Here is a 14,828-nt window from a genome sequence, read left to right on the forward strand (position 1 = left end):
ATCTGGAAGGTGTTAGGTACCAACGGCCCAGGAACTTGTAGTGAGATTCTTGCGTCTTTGCCGATACTGATAGAGTCTTAACGGCGCGGAATATCCATTGCCATTCGACCCTCGTTAGTTCTGAACCCAGTTCTCTATGCCACATTCTGGTGTAATTTGGAAGAGGGCTATCAGCAGGCAGTAAAAGGAGCTTGTACGAAATAGAAGTGAGGTGTCTTGAAATAGATCGCTGCATGCATAATGATTCAAAGGGTGTGGGATCCCTCATGAATTGTGTTTTATACCTGTGTGTGGTAATGTAGTGACCTATTTGCATATATATGAACCATGAAATTTGTAAGTCAGGGCAGTCGTTCTGTATTTCCTCTCTAGTCTTTATTCTCCCCATTGTCACAAAACTACCCACTCGGTTGAAGTGGGGTTCAGTCAAGTCAGATATTAGCTTAGCTTGTAATGGTAGGTCGGGATTTCCGTATAATTGAGTCAAGGGGGAACAAGGGGAAGATATATGGGGTTCTGTTTTTATTGTCTTGTCCCATATGCGAAATAGCTCCTCTAGAAGGGGGAAGCCAGTCACATCAGGTGATCTGCATTTACTGCTTTTCCATAACAGAGAAGCTAAATCTTTCACCTGCAGAATGTCCCTGTCCACCTTGATCCAATCTTTCTGAGGGCTTCCCTGGCACCACTCAACTACCCTCTGCAGGGCAATAGCCCTCCAGTAAAGTGTAAGGTTCGGGAGACCCAGGCCATCAGCATCCCTCGGGAGGTACATCGTGGTCCTGTTGACTCTAGGCCTAATATTTTGCCAGATGTAATCCTCCAGCAAACTCTGTAGGGTTGGAAGAAATGAATGAGCTAGTGGAATGGGCAGGGTCTGGAAAAGATACAGTATTCTGGGGAGGACATTCATTTTTACAACGCTTATCCTCCCCAGCCAGGAGATCGTCTTGTGTCTCCACGAGGAGAGGTCAGCTGTGATAGCCCGTTTAAGGGCAACATAGTTCGCTTCAAACAGCTCTGTCTTGGAAGATGTAAGGTTTAATCCAAGAAATTTAAGCTGTTTATTATTTATCACAAATGGGCTATGCTCTTTTAACCAGTTCTCGGTGGTGGGACTCAAAGTGACTCCCATAATCTCCGACTTAGTGGCATTTAGAAGGAAGTTAGAGACCTCCCCGTATCTCATGAATTTCTGCACCAAGGCAGGCACCGAACTTTCCAAATCAGACAGGGAGAATAGCAGATCATCTGCGTACATCATCAGTTTGTATTCACTATCTCCTATTGTGTAACCGACAATCCGGTTGTTTGCTCGTATGTTACATGCTAGGGCCTCAATTGAAATGGCAAACAGTAGGGGGGACAAAGGGCACCCCTGCCTGGTCCCATTGGCAATCGTAAAAGAGTCCGAGAAGACCCCATTCACCCGGACTTGAGCACTCGGCATAGAATAGAGGCTAAAGACTGTATTGACAAATTTTTCACCGAATCCCATTTTGACTAAGGTGCATCTAAGAAATTGCCAGCTCACCCTGTCGAACGCTTTTTCGGCGTCTGTGGACAACAGGGCAAGCTGGATCCCTGTGCGTTCGGCATGTGCAGACAACTGTAACACCTTAAGGGTATTGTCCCTCGCCTCCCTCCCTGGGACAAACCCTACCTGATCCAAAGAGATCAAGCCTGGCAGAAATTTATTGACCCTATTCGCCAAAACCTTGGCAAGAATTTTAAGATCGGTATTGAGCAGTGAAATAGGTCTATAATTCTGAGGTTTATCGGGAGATTTACCAGGCTTAGGAATTACCGTGATGTGCGCTAACAACATAGAGGATGGCAAGGTCCCTGTGTCAGGCAATAAGTTAAACAAGGCCTGGAAATGTGGCATTAAGATAGATGAGAAAGACTTATAGTACTTTGCCCCTAGTCCGTCCGACCAGGGCATTTCCCGCTCGGGAGACTCTGCAGTGCATCTTTAATTTCCTCCAGAGAGAAAGAAGACTCCAAAAAGTCTCTAGACTCCTTGTCCAGTGTCTTTAACTGAGTATTCTCAAGATATTCCCGTACTTGGCTCTGTTGGGAGGACCCCTCCAGGGGGTCTTCAGTTGTTGAGGGGGTTAGGTTATAGAGACTGTTGTAATAAGTGCGAAAAACCTCCGCGATGGCTAAACTATCCTTACGGATACGTTTGAGTTTCCTGGCCAACAACTTCCCAGCCTTGTCCCCCCCTTCATAATATTTCTGCTTAAGCCAGATTGACAATCTGTGATTGTCATCTTGAAGTAGTTGCTTAAAATCCAGTCTAGCTTGTGTTAGTTTTGTTTCAATGTCATTATTTGAGGGATTTCTTTTATGCAATTCCTCTAAATCTCTAATGCTGCTAAGCAATGTGTTATATTTTTCCCTTTTTTGTTTCTGTAGCTTGGCCTTATGTTTTATCAAGTGACCTCGAATGACGCTCTTATGAGCCTCCCAGACAGTGGACAAGGGCATTCCGTCAGTCAGATTCAGGTCAAAGTACTCAGTCATGATAGAGGAAATGTCTTTAAGCATAATGGGGTCATCCATAAGCATGTCGTCTAGGCGCCAGGCAAAGGGGGTAGAGGGCATATCTGGCCACATCATATCAAACATGACCGGCGCATGATCAGACCAGGTAATGGATGCAATGTCACTACGGATAACAGTGGCGATACCCTGAGAGTCTGTAAAGAAGTAATCTATACGGGAGTACTTCTTGTGTGGGTATGAGTAGTATGTGTATGCAGTCTCTAGGGGGTGTAGCGTATGCCAGATGTCATGCAGCATGTGGGTTTTGAAAGTCGTGTGGATATGTTTAAGTATATGGTGTGAAACACTTGAGTGACCATTGGAAGTGTCTTGTCTTGGAATGAGTGGTGCATTGAAGTCCCCACCGAGAACAGTCACTCCCCTGGTATGTTCTTACAGCTTACTTGAGAGAGTTTTAAAAAAAGTGTGCTGTGCAGTGTTGGGTGCATACACGTTCACCAAAGTTATTTGATTACCATAGAGGAGCCCAATTACAATAAGAAAACGCCCTTCCCCATCGCGTATGACCTCTTGAAGCTGAAAAGGTACTCTGCGATGGAACAGGATACCAACCCTATTTTGTTTGCGAGGGCCAGAGGAGAAAAAGGCTGTCAGATAATTGGGATTATGCCAGCTAGGCTCTTTGTGTTTTGCGAAGTGCGATTCTTGCACAAAAACTATATCACCCTGCATTTTCTTTAACTCTCGAGTGACAATTGAGCGCTTTCCAGGGTCATTCAGACCCTTAACATTGATAGTCAAAAATTTCAATGGATGGCTCTGCGGTTTGAGGTATTGTGGAATCATATTGTGGGGCTAGAGGGGGAGGTAGGGAAAGAAAAAAAAAAAAGAAAAAAAAAATTTATAAGGAAAGAGAGAGAGAGAAAGAGGAAGGAGAGAAAGAAAGACACTAATGCTCTGTACCTTTGTGGTTGGAAACAACCCTATATAACTGTTATCTGTGTTAATGCAGACAAGACTTTACTATAGAAAAAGAGTAGGATTATTTACTGAGTCTACAGTTAAATAAAAGAAAAAGGCTCTGCGGTCCAAAAAAGAAGTGACCAATACACCCTTGTGTATTCTAAACTAGAGGGAATATGCCGAGGGCTGACCTGTTGAAAAAAAACATTATATCATGTCTAGACATTGTTTAACCTCACAACATGTTGACAATAACATTTGCATTTTATAGATACTGTGACATTATGAGGTACAGTGATATAGCAATAATTAAAAATAATAAAAAAGAAACAAAAACCAAATAAGAAAAGAATCTATGTGTAGAACCGAGGGGGGGGTGCATGTGTTCAGACAGGGTACAGGGGAGAAAAAAAAAAAAAAAAAAAAGGACCCCTCTGTCCCAGTCCGAACCCATGCATCAATGTGTGATAAAGCTTAGAGATTGTTGATACATAGTTGTTCTTCTATTATCAGGCAAAGGTAAAGCAAACTGTGATATGAGTTGGCTGTACTCATTCAAAAATAAGTTCCAAAGATATACAAACTAAACTAGGAGTACATATGTATAACTTATCATGACATCTCTGCTATATTTTATAGTCATTTATAAGTAAACAATAACCATTTGTGCTATGATTAGAGGACCATGCCTCCATATCTAACATTCTGTTTGTTAGTGAAAAGTCAAAATTGGTGTTACACAAATACACCCCATCAGGGCCAACCAGGTGGACCCAGGGGGTATTATCTTACCAGAACCCTGTTATTAGCCTTCTGCTGCGGTTGATGGAGAGTTCATTTCATTTTCAGGTGGGGTGTATCAATGCCCAGTGATGAACAAAAAGTGTCCAGGTCTGCCAGTGACCTGTATACAGCCGTCTTGTCGCCTCTTGTTGCTACCAGGCAGGTTGGGAAGCCCCATCTGTACACTATCTTGTTATCCTGCAGAACAGACGTTAAGAAGCGAAGTTCTCTGCGTTTCTGCAGAGTGGCAGGGCAAAGATCAGAACAGATTTGCAGAGTGATACCAGCATGCTGCAGTGGGTGTTTGTTTCTGCTATTGCGGAGGATCTCCTCTTTATCTCTATAGTTCAGCAGTCTGAGAATGACATCCCTTGGGGGAGCTTTCATTGACGGTTTTGGGCGCAGAGCTCTGTGGGCCCTTTCAATTGGCACTTCAGGTGCAAGTGGGGTACCTTTAACAGTCCGAAAGAGGTCTTGCAAGTAACCCAGCAGGGCAGTTGGGCTAATGGATTCCGGGATTCCTCTGACCCTGAGGTTATTTCGCCGACTGCGATTGTCCAAATCCTCAATTCTTTCAAGGAGGTTTGAAACTGTATTGTTTTGCTGTGAGCGTGAAGAGTTCTCCCTTACTTGTTCCCGTAGTGTGTCATGTGAAGTCTCAACTTTAGTGACTCTTTGAGATAGGTCTGTAACCTCGCGCTTCAATTCATGAAACATGGTTTTGATTTCCTTAGTAATGCCCTTGATATCCTCCTTAGAGGAGAGACATTTCAAATCCTCTTTAGTAACGTATTGCGAAGGAACAGGGGCAGGCTGATTAGTGTCATCCTCCCTTGAGGTTGTCTGTGCTTGAGAGTCGTCACCTGCATGAGAATCTGTAGTTTTAATGTAATAATTCAGGTTTCTCGTCTTGGAACCTTTCTCCTGGGCACTCAGCTTTTTTGGGGACATTTTTGCTTGTGTTATAAGGTTTATTGCAAGTTAACACTAAGCTGTGCACAATTCCAGTCGTTTGAGCAAGTAAAGTTTTAAACAAATAGCTTTGAACTGTTTTAATATTCACAAGTTATCAGCACACCTGTTAATTGTATATATGTAGAATAAAGTATGTTCCCAGGGACACAACCTCTTGGTACAGCCAATCTGATCTGCAGCAACAGCACACTATGGAACTGTGAAATGGACTCACAGGTCCCTGCTCTGGCCTACACTTCTGTTTACTGTGTGCGTCACATCAGGCCCTCTATGCAGCGTTGAAACATTAAGGGGTAAAATCACAGTCACAGGGCCCCCGGTATAGGTAATTCTTATTGCAGTTAATGAGCACGACTTACCCTCACCTATTCCTGTTCGGGTAAGAGATAAATAAAGAGGTCCCAGTAGTTCTTTTGAAAAGCAACCAGCGGTGCTTACTTTTTCACTGGGATGGTGCGCCCGGAGTTGCGGCAATAGCTACACTGAAAGCCGTGTACACTTCTCACACGATCAGCTCTTAGGTTGCTTCAGGCTCCGGTGGCATGCGTAGTGCACTGCTCTAAAGTGCGGATCGGTGTTCCGGCGTGCTTGGTAGGTGTCATGCTGTGAAAGGGTTGAGGCCCGTTGTGGAGGTCCGCGGCTGTAAGTGTCTACTTGTCCAAAAACTGGACACAAAAGTCCTCTGTTATATCCCCTCGGTTCTAGGGCATAATTCAGATAAAAAATCTAGACATGTTAAGCACTTTGTACAGGTCAGCCGTTGGCTCAGGAGCACTAACAAGTTGCGGCCATTCTCCTGCACAGCCAGGCTCCGCCCCCCATGCCAACCTCTTTTTATCACGCAGTACTCCTCTCAGTTTCATCACATTTGTGGTATAGTTAAGAAGTACTTACCTTTGCTTTATGGTGAAGATAAAATTAAAAGTGTGGTAGAAGAGGGGTGCAGATTTGTATTCTCTAAAAGTCCTACCATTGGTAATATGGTTTCACCAAGTATGTTGAGGAGCGAACCGAGTAAATGTGCTTGGCTAACCACCAATGGTACGTTTAAATGCAACAGTAAGTTATGTAAAGCATGTGACCATCAGCTAAGTGGCAACAGTTTTGTTTCACATTCAACAGGGAAGACATTTACTACAAAAGGATGTATCAATTGCTTGTCCACCTATTTCGTGTATCGTATTGAATGTGCTGAATATAAGTTACAATATGTAGACATGACCTCCAGGGAGGTGCGCACAAGAATAATGGAACATCTGGGATACATCAAATGCAATAACCAATGTTCAGCTCTTGCTAAACATTTTATAGAAGTTCATAATCAAAGAGTTGACAAATTTAGGTTGTCAGCAATTGAAAAAATTGAGATGCCTCGTAAAGGGGGTAATAAAATGAAGATTCTATCTAAACAGGAGGTATATTGGATATGGACACTAAATACTCAGGTTCCCAGGCGGTTCAACTCAGAGTTTGACATAATCAGTTACTGTGAGTAAAGGATTTGAATGTTTACTCAAAGTGTATCTGGGTTGGGCCTCCTGAGAAATACACATCCCTTATCCATTTGATTTATGTATACACACAGGTGTAACATGTATTTCTATGGTCATATCTAAGAGAATCTTTGATACATATACTCATTTTCATGTATTCATTTATTTATATGTGTCATTGGTAGTAGTAGTAAATAAAAATTGGTTACTTTCTAACACTCAATATGTATAGTTTGTAAATTGAGGTTTATAATCAATTGAGATAAATTAATGCTGAGATATGCTGCCATGACACACTGTAAATTTAAATTGTGAATCTTTATAAATTCAATGTATATACTTACTTATTTATTTCTTATTATATTTGTATTTAATATGTTGTCTTCCTTGTCAGCAAAAGATATCACTTGTTTAGGATATGTATATACTGTATTATTGTTAACATTCACTTGTGAGTTGATCATTATTATCTGTGGCACAAAATGGGTTAACAGGACTGGTCTCTATCAATTTTAATTAACCAATAACTAGAGAGTAGTGTTTTTTTAAGTGAAGGGAAGTGTGCAGCCGAAATGCGTAAGATCTCCTATGGCAGTCCCTGTGCCTATTTTTGTTTTGTTCCTGTAAGCGCTTGCCATTCTGTTTTTAACGTTGCCTGAATAAAGTTTGAACTTTTATCTTTGGATCCGGTTTCCGTTTCACCTTTTTTGTTGCTTATCTGATTAAGGAGTTGGGGTCTCCTTTCTTTGGAAACATGGATCCCATTTGACAAGCACGCCGGCGGTTAACGATGAAAAGAGCAGGTGAAGTTTGACACTCACATCAAGATACACCCCACAGACAAGCCTCCAGTTTCTCTCCAAGTGGATTGGATGAATCGATGAGTGGCTGTTGCTTGGGCCAATCAGAGCTGACAGTACAGTGTGACGAGTAGCACATCATGGAGGCGTGGTCACAGCTGCAGAGGAGACGTCTTGCTCTCTACAGTGCCGAGCAACAAAGTTCCACTCGGTAGGAGCAGTTATACACTGCGGTCCGGTGAAAATCCATCAGATGTCGGAACAGGAGAAGGAGGGGTGAGTGAGTCTCAAGTCCTGCATACTTGTTCCGTACTAAGCTGTTACCGCTGTGAGCTAATACAAGGTATATATTAGAGAGTAGTTCGAGTGATACACAGAAGTGTTTGCTTTGTTTCTGTGGATTTTAATTTTAGTATAATAGTTATGTTAGGTTAATTGTTAGTTTAAACTTAGTGACCACTATGTGAGTAGTGACGTCCACTCTGGTTACACTAATAAACAACTGGCATTATCATCCTTGAAAAGCCGGTTAACACCAGTGAAACAAATGTCAGATGTTTTGTGGGACTAAAAAGGACATCACAATATCACATTTAAAGGTTTATTGGCATAACAGTTTGAATTGCTGTTTAGCTGACTTGCCCTTATATCGGCTGGTTGCAGGACCCAAAAGCGGTGAATATATGCTGTGTACTTAAAGGCACAGTAAACACCAAAAATGTTATATTAATATACTTTTTTTTACCTCTGTGGTTACTTTGAATCTAAGCCTCTGCAGACTGCACCCTTATTTCAGTTCTTTTGACAGAATTGCATTTTAGCAAATCAGTGATGACTCTTAAATAACTCCACAGTCGTGAGCACAATGTTATTTATATGGCACACATGAGCTAGCACCCTCTATCTGTGAAAAACTGTCAAATGCATTGAGATAAGAGGCAGCCTTCAATGGCTTAGAAATTAGCATATGAGCCTGTCTAGGTTTAGCTTTCAACTAAAAATACCAAGAGAACAAAGCAAATTTGATCCTAAAAGTAAATTGGAAAATTGTTTAAAATTACATGCCCTATCCGAATCATGAAAGTTTAATTTGGACTTTACTGTCCCTTTAATTTTGTGATTAAAGGGCCATGATACCGAAATGTCGAAACACTTTAAAGTGATGCAGCATAGCTGTAAAAAGCTGATTAGAAAATATCACCTAAAAAAGAAAGATATTTTACCTCAAAATGTCCTAAGTATTCACACCACATTGTAAAGCACTTTAAGCAGCAAATCAGTATGTACCTGCAAGGGAGCGTGTAGGGTTGCCACCTTCAATACAGAAAAATAAGGGACGCCACCCCGGTTTTAGGTCTCTTTTTATCCATAATATTTTTTTGGTCAGGGTATAACATGACATATTTTGATTTTTCATGCAATTAAATTAGTGATTCTCTGGCCAACTAAGGATGATATTTATACTAGTTTATGCTGGAAAAAAAACTAGGAATGTGTTTATTCTCTAACGTTAGTGGCAGATCCTGACTAGTGCTCAGTCAGTGGCAAATCCTGACTAGTAGTCAGAAGCAGATCCTGACTAGTAGTCAGAAGCAGATCCTGACTAGTACTCAGTCAGTGACAGATCCTGACTAGTACTCAGTCAGTGACAGATCCTGACTAGTAGTCAGAAGCAGATCCTGACTAGTACTCAGCCAGTGGCAGATCCTGACTAGTACTCAGCCAGTGGCAGATCCTGACTAGTACTCAGTCAGTGACAGATCCTGACTAGTAGTCAGAAGCAGATCCTGACTAGTACTCAGCCAGTGGCAGATCCTGACTAGTACTCAGCCAGTGGCAGATCCTGACTAGTACTCAGCCAGTGGCAGATCCTGACTAGTACTCAGCCAGTGTACTCAGTCAGTGGCAGATTCTACAACAATCTTATTAATAAGAAGTATTTTTGGATGAAACCACTGAGAATCAATTCATCCTACTGCTCAGCAGTATTATTAATTAATTATCTCCCATTGATTCTGGACGGGTTTTATCTAAAAATACTTCTCTTGTTAACAAAATTGTTGATGTGTGATCCTTAAAAGTATGAATATGTAACTAACATCCTGATCCAAGGAACTTGGCAAAGCTTCTTCATTGATGGTGCACAGTCACTGCTGCTTAGCAATAACCATATTGATAACAGAGCACTCATAACAGCTGCCCTGATCCTTCCTGGCCCCTGCCTGTCACAGCACACAGCCAGCCACTGACTTGGTGCACTTATGCACTAGTTTTGCAGCAAATTATTTTTATACTTATAGACTACAGTTATTATTTAATAACCACTGACCTGTCCTCAGTGCAAGATGTTGTCAATTGCCATTTGCGATTAAGTTCAGAGACAGACATGATGACATCACTCCCCACTTGACAGCACAAGTCCGGTCGTCAAGACCAGTAAAACCACCGGCACCCCAAGACTCAGGCTTCGAAAGATAAAGTCCAATCCAGGAATGCGGACTGCTGTGCTGCCTGTCACTCACAGTGACACTGTGCGTGAGTGATTACTTTAAAAACTCTGACCCAGATACAAGTCAGAGACTCTGACAGTGACAGACAGAGCCAGCAAACCAATCATCGCAGCCTCCACAGCTGCTTCCCTGAAAACAGTGCCAGCAAACCAATCATCGCAGCCTCCACAGCTCAGCTGCTTCCCTGGTAACAGTGCCCGCCGCCAGCAAACCATTCACAGTGCCCTCAACACAACAGCTTACCTGGTAACAGCTTCCCTGGTAACCTACCTGACATCAGACCACAGTCTGAGTCAGGACGGACTCTTCTCAGCAGTCAGTCAGAGTCGAGTTGTTAAGTAGTCGACGCAGGTGACGGTCGCAGGCAGTGCCAGCGCAGGAAGAAAATTAGTAACTTCAAATACGGGACAAATCCCGTCCCGTATTGATTCAATACGGGACGCAGTATTTTAACCTGAAATACGGGACGATTCCGTATTTCAAGGGACGGGTGGCAACCCTAGGAGCGTGCCTCATGCATACCATGTTATTTCTTTATTCAGTTTAAGGACGTTTACTATGAAATCTCATTAGATCACAGTAAAATAGTTCATGACCTCAGCACTGCTGATGCTGATTGGTTGCTGTTCAGTGGGATATTGAAAAAGTCTTCAAGTCGGATTTTTTGAAGCAGTTCACCTCACAATGTTGAGGTATGTGTTTGTAGACTAACAACAATTTAAAAAGCAATATTATCCTCAAAATTATTTATATATATATATATATATATATATATATATATAGTGTGTGTGCACTGTGTATCTATATACTGTATATACTGTATATATGCACAATCTCTTCTTAATATTGTTATATATTAATAATTTGTCACCTACAAACTAAAAAATATCCCTCTCTCTATATGTGTGTGTGTATATATATATATATATATATATATATATACAGTATATATATATATATATATATACACGCACACACACACTGTACATATATAATATGCTGTAAATATAAAATGTGTGTGTCTGTGTGTTTATATATATATATATATATATATATATATATATATACATACAGTGTATATATATACACGTCATGTAACATTGTAGGCAATAGACTGTACACACACACATATGTGTGTACAGTCTATTGCCTACAATGTCACATGCCGTGTGTGTGTGTGTATATATATATATATATATATATATATATATATATATATATATATATATAAATCAAAAGTAAAAGTCACTGTTGCCGTCCCTTTAAGTAATTAGTTGTCTTGTCGACATAAACAAAGTCCGGTGAATGTGTATACTCCGTTCAGAGCAATGAGCCATAAGAAATATGTATTATGTTTAACATGCTCAGAGCTAATGGAAAACAGTTTGACAAACCCCCTATATACGCCTGTGATGTAAATGAATGTATCAGAGACAGAGTGTACTTCAGAAAACCGGAGGCTTAGGAGCACAACAAGCGGTTACATGCAGAGTGAGTGGTACCTTCAAATCTCTAACATAAAGAGAGAAGACCAGGACTTATAATCCAGGTGGCGAGAACGCCTTTACTCACCACTCCTCTAGACCGCTGACCCCAAATGACTCAGTCTCTGTTTTTGATTAAAGACCTCCGGAATTCACTGTATCTGCACTCAATAGTCTCCTCCGCGTTTCTTCGAAAAGGCGTCCTACTATGCAGGAGGGGGCGTGACGTACGTGCTGCAGCGCGGTGAATCCATGCGCTGATCCTTTTAATGTAGAAAACAGAGTTCCCATAGACCGGCTTTGGAGCTGTAAGTCCCAGACCAGCTGCTGCTGCCCGGAATAATTAGAATAAAGTAGAAAAAAAGTTGCTAGCAGCGGTCTTAAAAGCAATAAGTCTTTATTGAAACATCAAAGGTAAAAAACACTCCAGGAGAGCCACAAATGTGCACACAACATTAGTCCGCTAATATATATATATAAAAACACAAAGTACAGAAACTCTGGATTTCTTGAACACTTCTCACTTTATTGTGCAAACAAGTACTTATACAAATTATCTATAAATATGTATGTATATAGCCATTGCCTATAATGACACATGACTATTATATATATATATATATATATATATATATATATGTATATATATATAAATAAATTTAAGATAATGTGTGTGCCTTTTATTCTGCCACAAGACCCTACTGCACTTTGAACCCCATGTACCCCCCCCCCCCCCCGTTATCTGTTTGGCTGTCCAGTATTTTTTTGAAGGACAGCTGGCAACCCTAGCAGTACCTGAAAGATAACTTTTTATATAGCACTTACTTTGGTGAGCTGAGTAAATTGTGAGGTACAATATCTTCCTTTTTACATAGAGATTCTCAGGTGATATTTTCCTGACAGCTTTTTACAGTTATGCTGCATCACTTTCCAGTGATTTAGCATATGAGTATTATGTCCCTTTAAGTATGGTATAATTGTCCTTTATTTTTTTTAATTAAATGTATTTAAAACTTTACATCGGAGTTCCAGATCTTCCTTGGTAGCCGAGGGGCTTAATACCTACCAGCCTGCTAACTAAGAGCTTAGTCATAGCTCTTGAAAGTGTGAGTAGCTATCCATGTGGATTACCATTGTATGGAGGCTGCTACAATCAACCAGCTGGAACACTAACTACAGATTTAATTTACCATATGGACTTTATATGCTAAATTGGACACTTCACATATGCTTACTTTTGTTTTATACACTTGGGTTTGTTTTAGTTATTTATGATTTGTGTACACACCATTTTAACCTGTTACCACCATTATGGTGTTGTATTCTGTCCAAACAGCTCTGGGCTTTAGCGCCGTTAGGACGAAATGCAACGTCATAGCTGTTTGGCTGTCCTAAAGCCAACGGCGCTTCCTGGATGTGATCGCGGTCTGGAGTGCATGCCTAGGGCCATAGGGACGCCCCCCTGACCTGATCCCATCATTGAGATCACGGGATTTCAATTTGTCTACATTGGAATGTTGTTCCAATGTAGACTTTATTACCCTGTCATGAAAGGGTTAAGTGCTCACCTTTGTTTATTTCATAGGAAACAAATAAATAAGGAAACCAGTAAGGAATTAAGCTGCAAGAATTATCTGAGGTCACAACCAAAGAAGGTCAGGCCTCATAAAAAACCAGGGGGCAAGACCTTGGTAGACTAGCAAAGTCTACAGGTACCAAAGCAAGCAATGGGTGACTAGAGGTGTCCACTATTTCATAGCAGAGCTTAATAGCAGGTCAGGATCAGGCAGTGACTGGAAAATAACAGGAAGGTATTGACTGGCCATTGTTTCTGGGGAGATGAATATCACAATAAGCCTAGGTAAATTACAGGAAGAGCAGACAATCAAAAAATGGATGTACATAATGTTTTTTTTTCTTTTCTAAACATTTTGGGCTAGATTACGTGTGGGGCGGTACTTAGAGCTCCAACTCACACATTAACTTTGCTAGACGGAGGCTTTTTGCTAATGTCATGTAGCGAGCATATTACAAGTTCAAAGTAAAAAGTTTTCGCACCAATGCTAGCCTGATGCGCAAAAAGCTGAGCTTTGTATATTACAACTGAGTTAACGTATTTCCCCATATACTTAAATGGAGTGCGAAAAGCTGGAAAAAAACAACACCCTTACTGGCGTGCAAACCTTACAGCGTTTACACAAGTGTTCTAATCCGAGATAAAATATTAATATTTCACATTCCAATGTTTTTACATAGCAGAATATTTTCTATTTAGTCATAAATACATATTTCTATATATCTGATGTTTTTTTGGTAATAAAAAAAAATTATATATAGGAAGATACTAATATATATATGGGTAGGAGTTGAGGGTTCCAAACTATAGCGCTCATAGAATGGAGGAAACACAAACAAAAAAACAATTTATGGTGCAGTATGAATATACTAGTTTGAGGTTTTAAAAGGTGAGCAACTATTCTTACTTTTTGCACTATACTGTAAACATGTGAGGAGTAGTGATGTCGCAAACCTAAAATTTTGCGCTCGTGAACGGCGAACGCAAACTTCCGCAACTGTTCGCGAACGGGCGAACCGGGCGAACCGCCATAGACTTCAATAGGCAGGCGAATTTTAAAACCCACAGGGACTCTTTCTGGCCACAATAGTGATGGAAAAGTTGTTTCAAGGGTACTAACACCTGGACTGTGGCATGCCGGAGGGGGATCCATGGCAAAACTCCCATGGAAAATTACATAGTTGATGCAGAGTCTGGTTTTAATCCATAAAGGGCATAAATCACCTAACATTCCTAAATTGTTTGGAATAACGTGCTTTAAAACATCAGGTATGATGTTGTATCGATCAGGTAGTGTAAGGGTTACGCCCGCTTCACAGTGACAGACCAAACTCCCCGTCTACACCAGAATTTTTATTGTTTTAAAAGATAGATAATCCCTTTATTATTATTAGTGTGAAGGAAACTGACTGCTATTATTTAACACAGTCAAAAAAGTTTTTTTTTTTTTAAATCGACAATACTGTTACACCAGATATGAGTTGCACTGGGGTGACACTGTGCCCTGGCAGGCAGGCACTGAAACGCACACGTGTGAAGGAAACTGACTGCTATTATTTAACACAGTCAAAAAAGTGTTGTTTTTTTATAAATCTACACTACTGTTACACCACATATGAGTTGCACTGGGGTGACACTGTGCCCTGGTAGGCAGGCACTGAAACGCACACGTGTGAAGGAAACTGACTGCTATTATTTAACACAGTCAAAAAAGTGTTGTTTTTTTTAAATCT

The 14,828-nt window shown here is 40.8% G+C and overlaps 1 long non-coding RNA gene across 1 annotated transcript in view; it reads left to right on the forward strand.

Moving 5' to 3' along the window:
- The first annotated feature begins 7,670 nt into the window (after positions 1 to 7,670).
- Positions 7,671 to 14,828, forward strand: part of LOC128642712 (uncharacterized) — a 111,203-nt gene continuing 104,045 nt past the window's right edge. The window contains exon 1 of the long non-coding RNA XR_008399694.1: positions 7,671 to 7,801. This is a non-coding gene — a long non-coding RNA (uncharacterized LOC128642712). The remainder of the gene's footprint in view (positions 7,802 to 14,828) is intronic.

The sequence above is a fragment of the Bombina bombina genome, chromosome 1 (genome assembly GCF_027579735.1).
Source record: "Bombina bombina isolate aBomBom1 chromosome 1, aBomBom1.pri, whole genome shotgun sequence".
NCBI classification, from domain to species: Eukaryota; Metazoa; Chordata; class Amphibia; order Anura; family Bombinatoridae; genus Bombina; species Bombina bombina.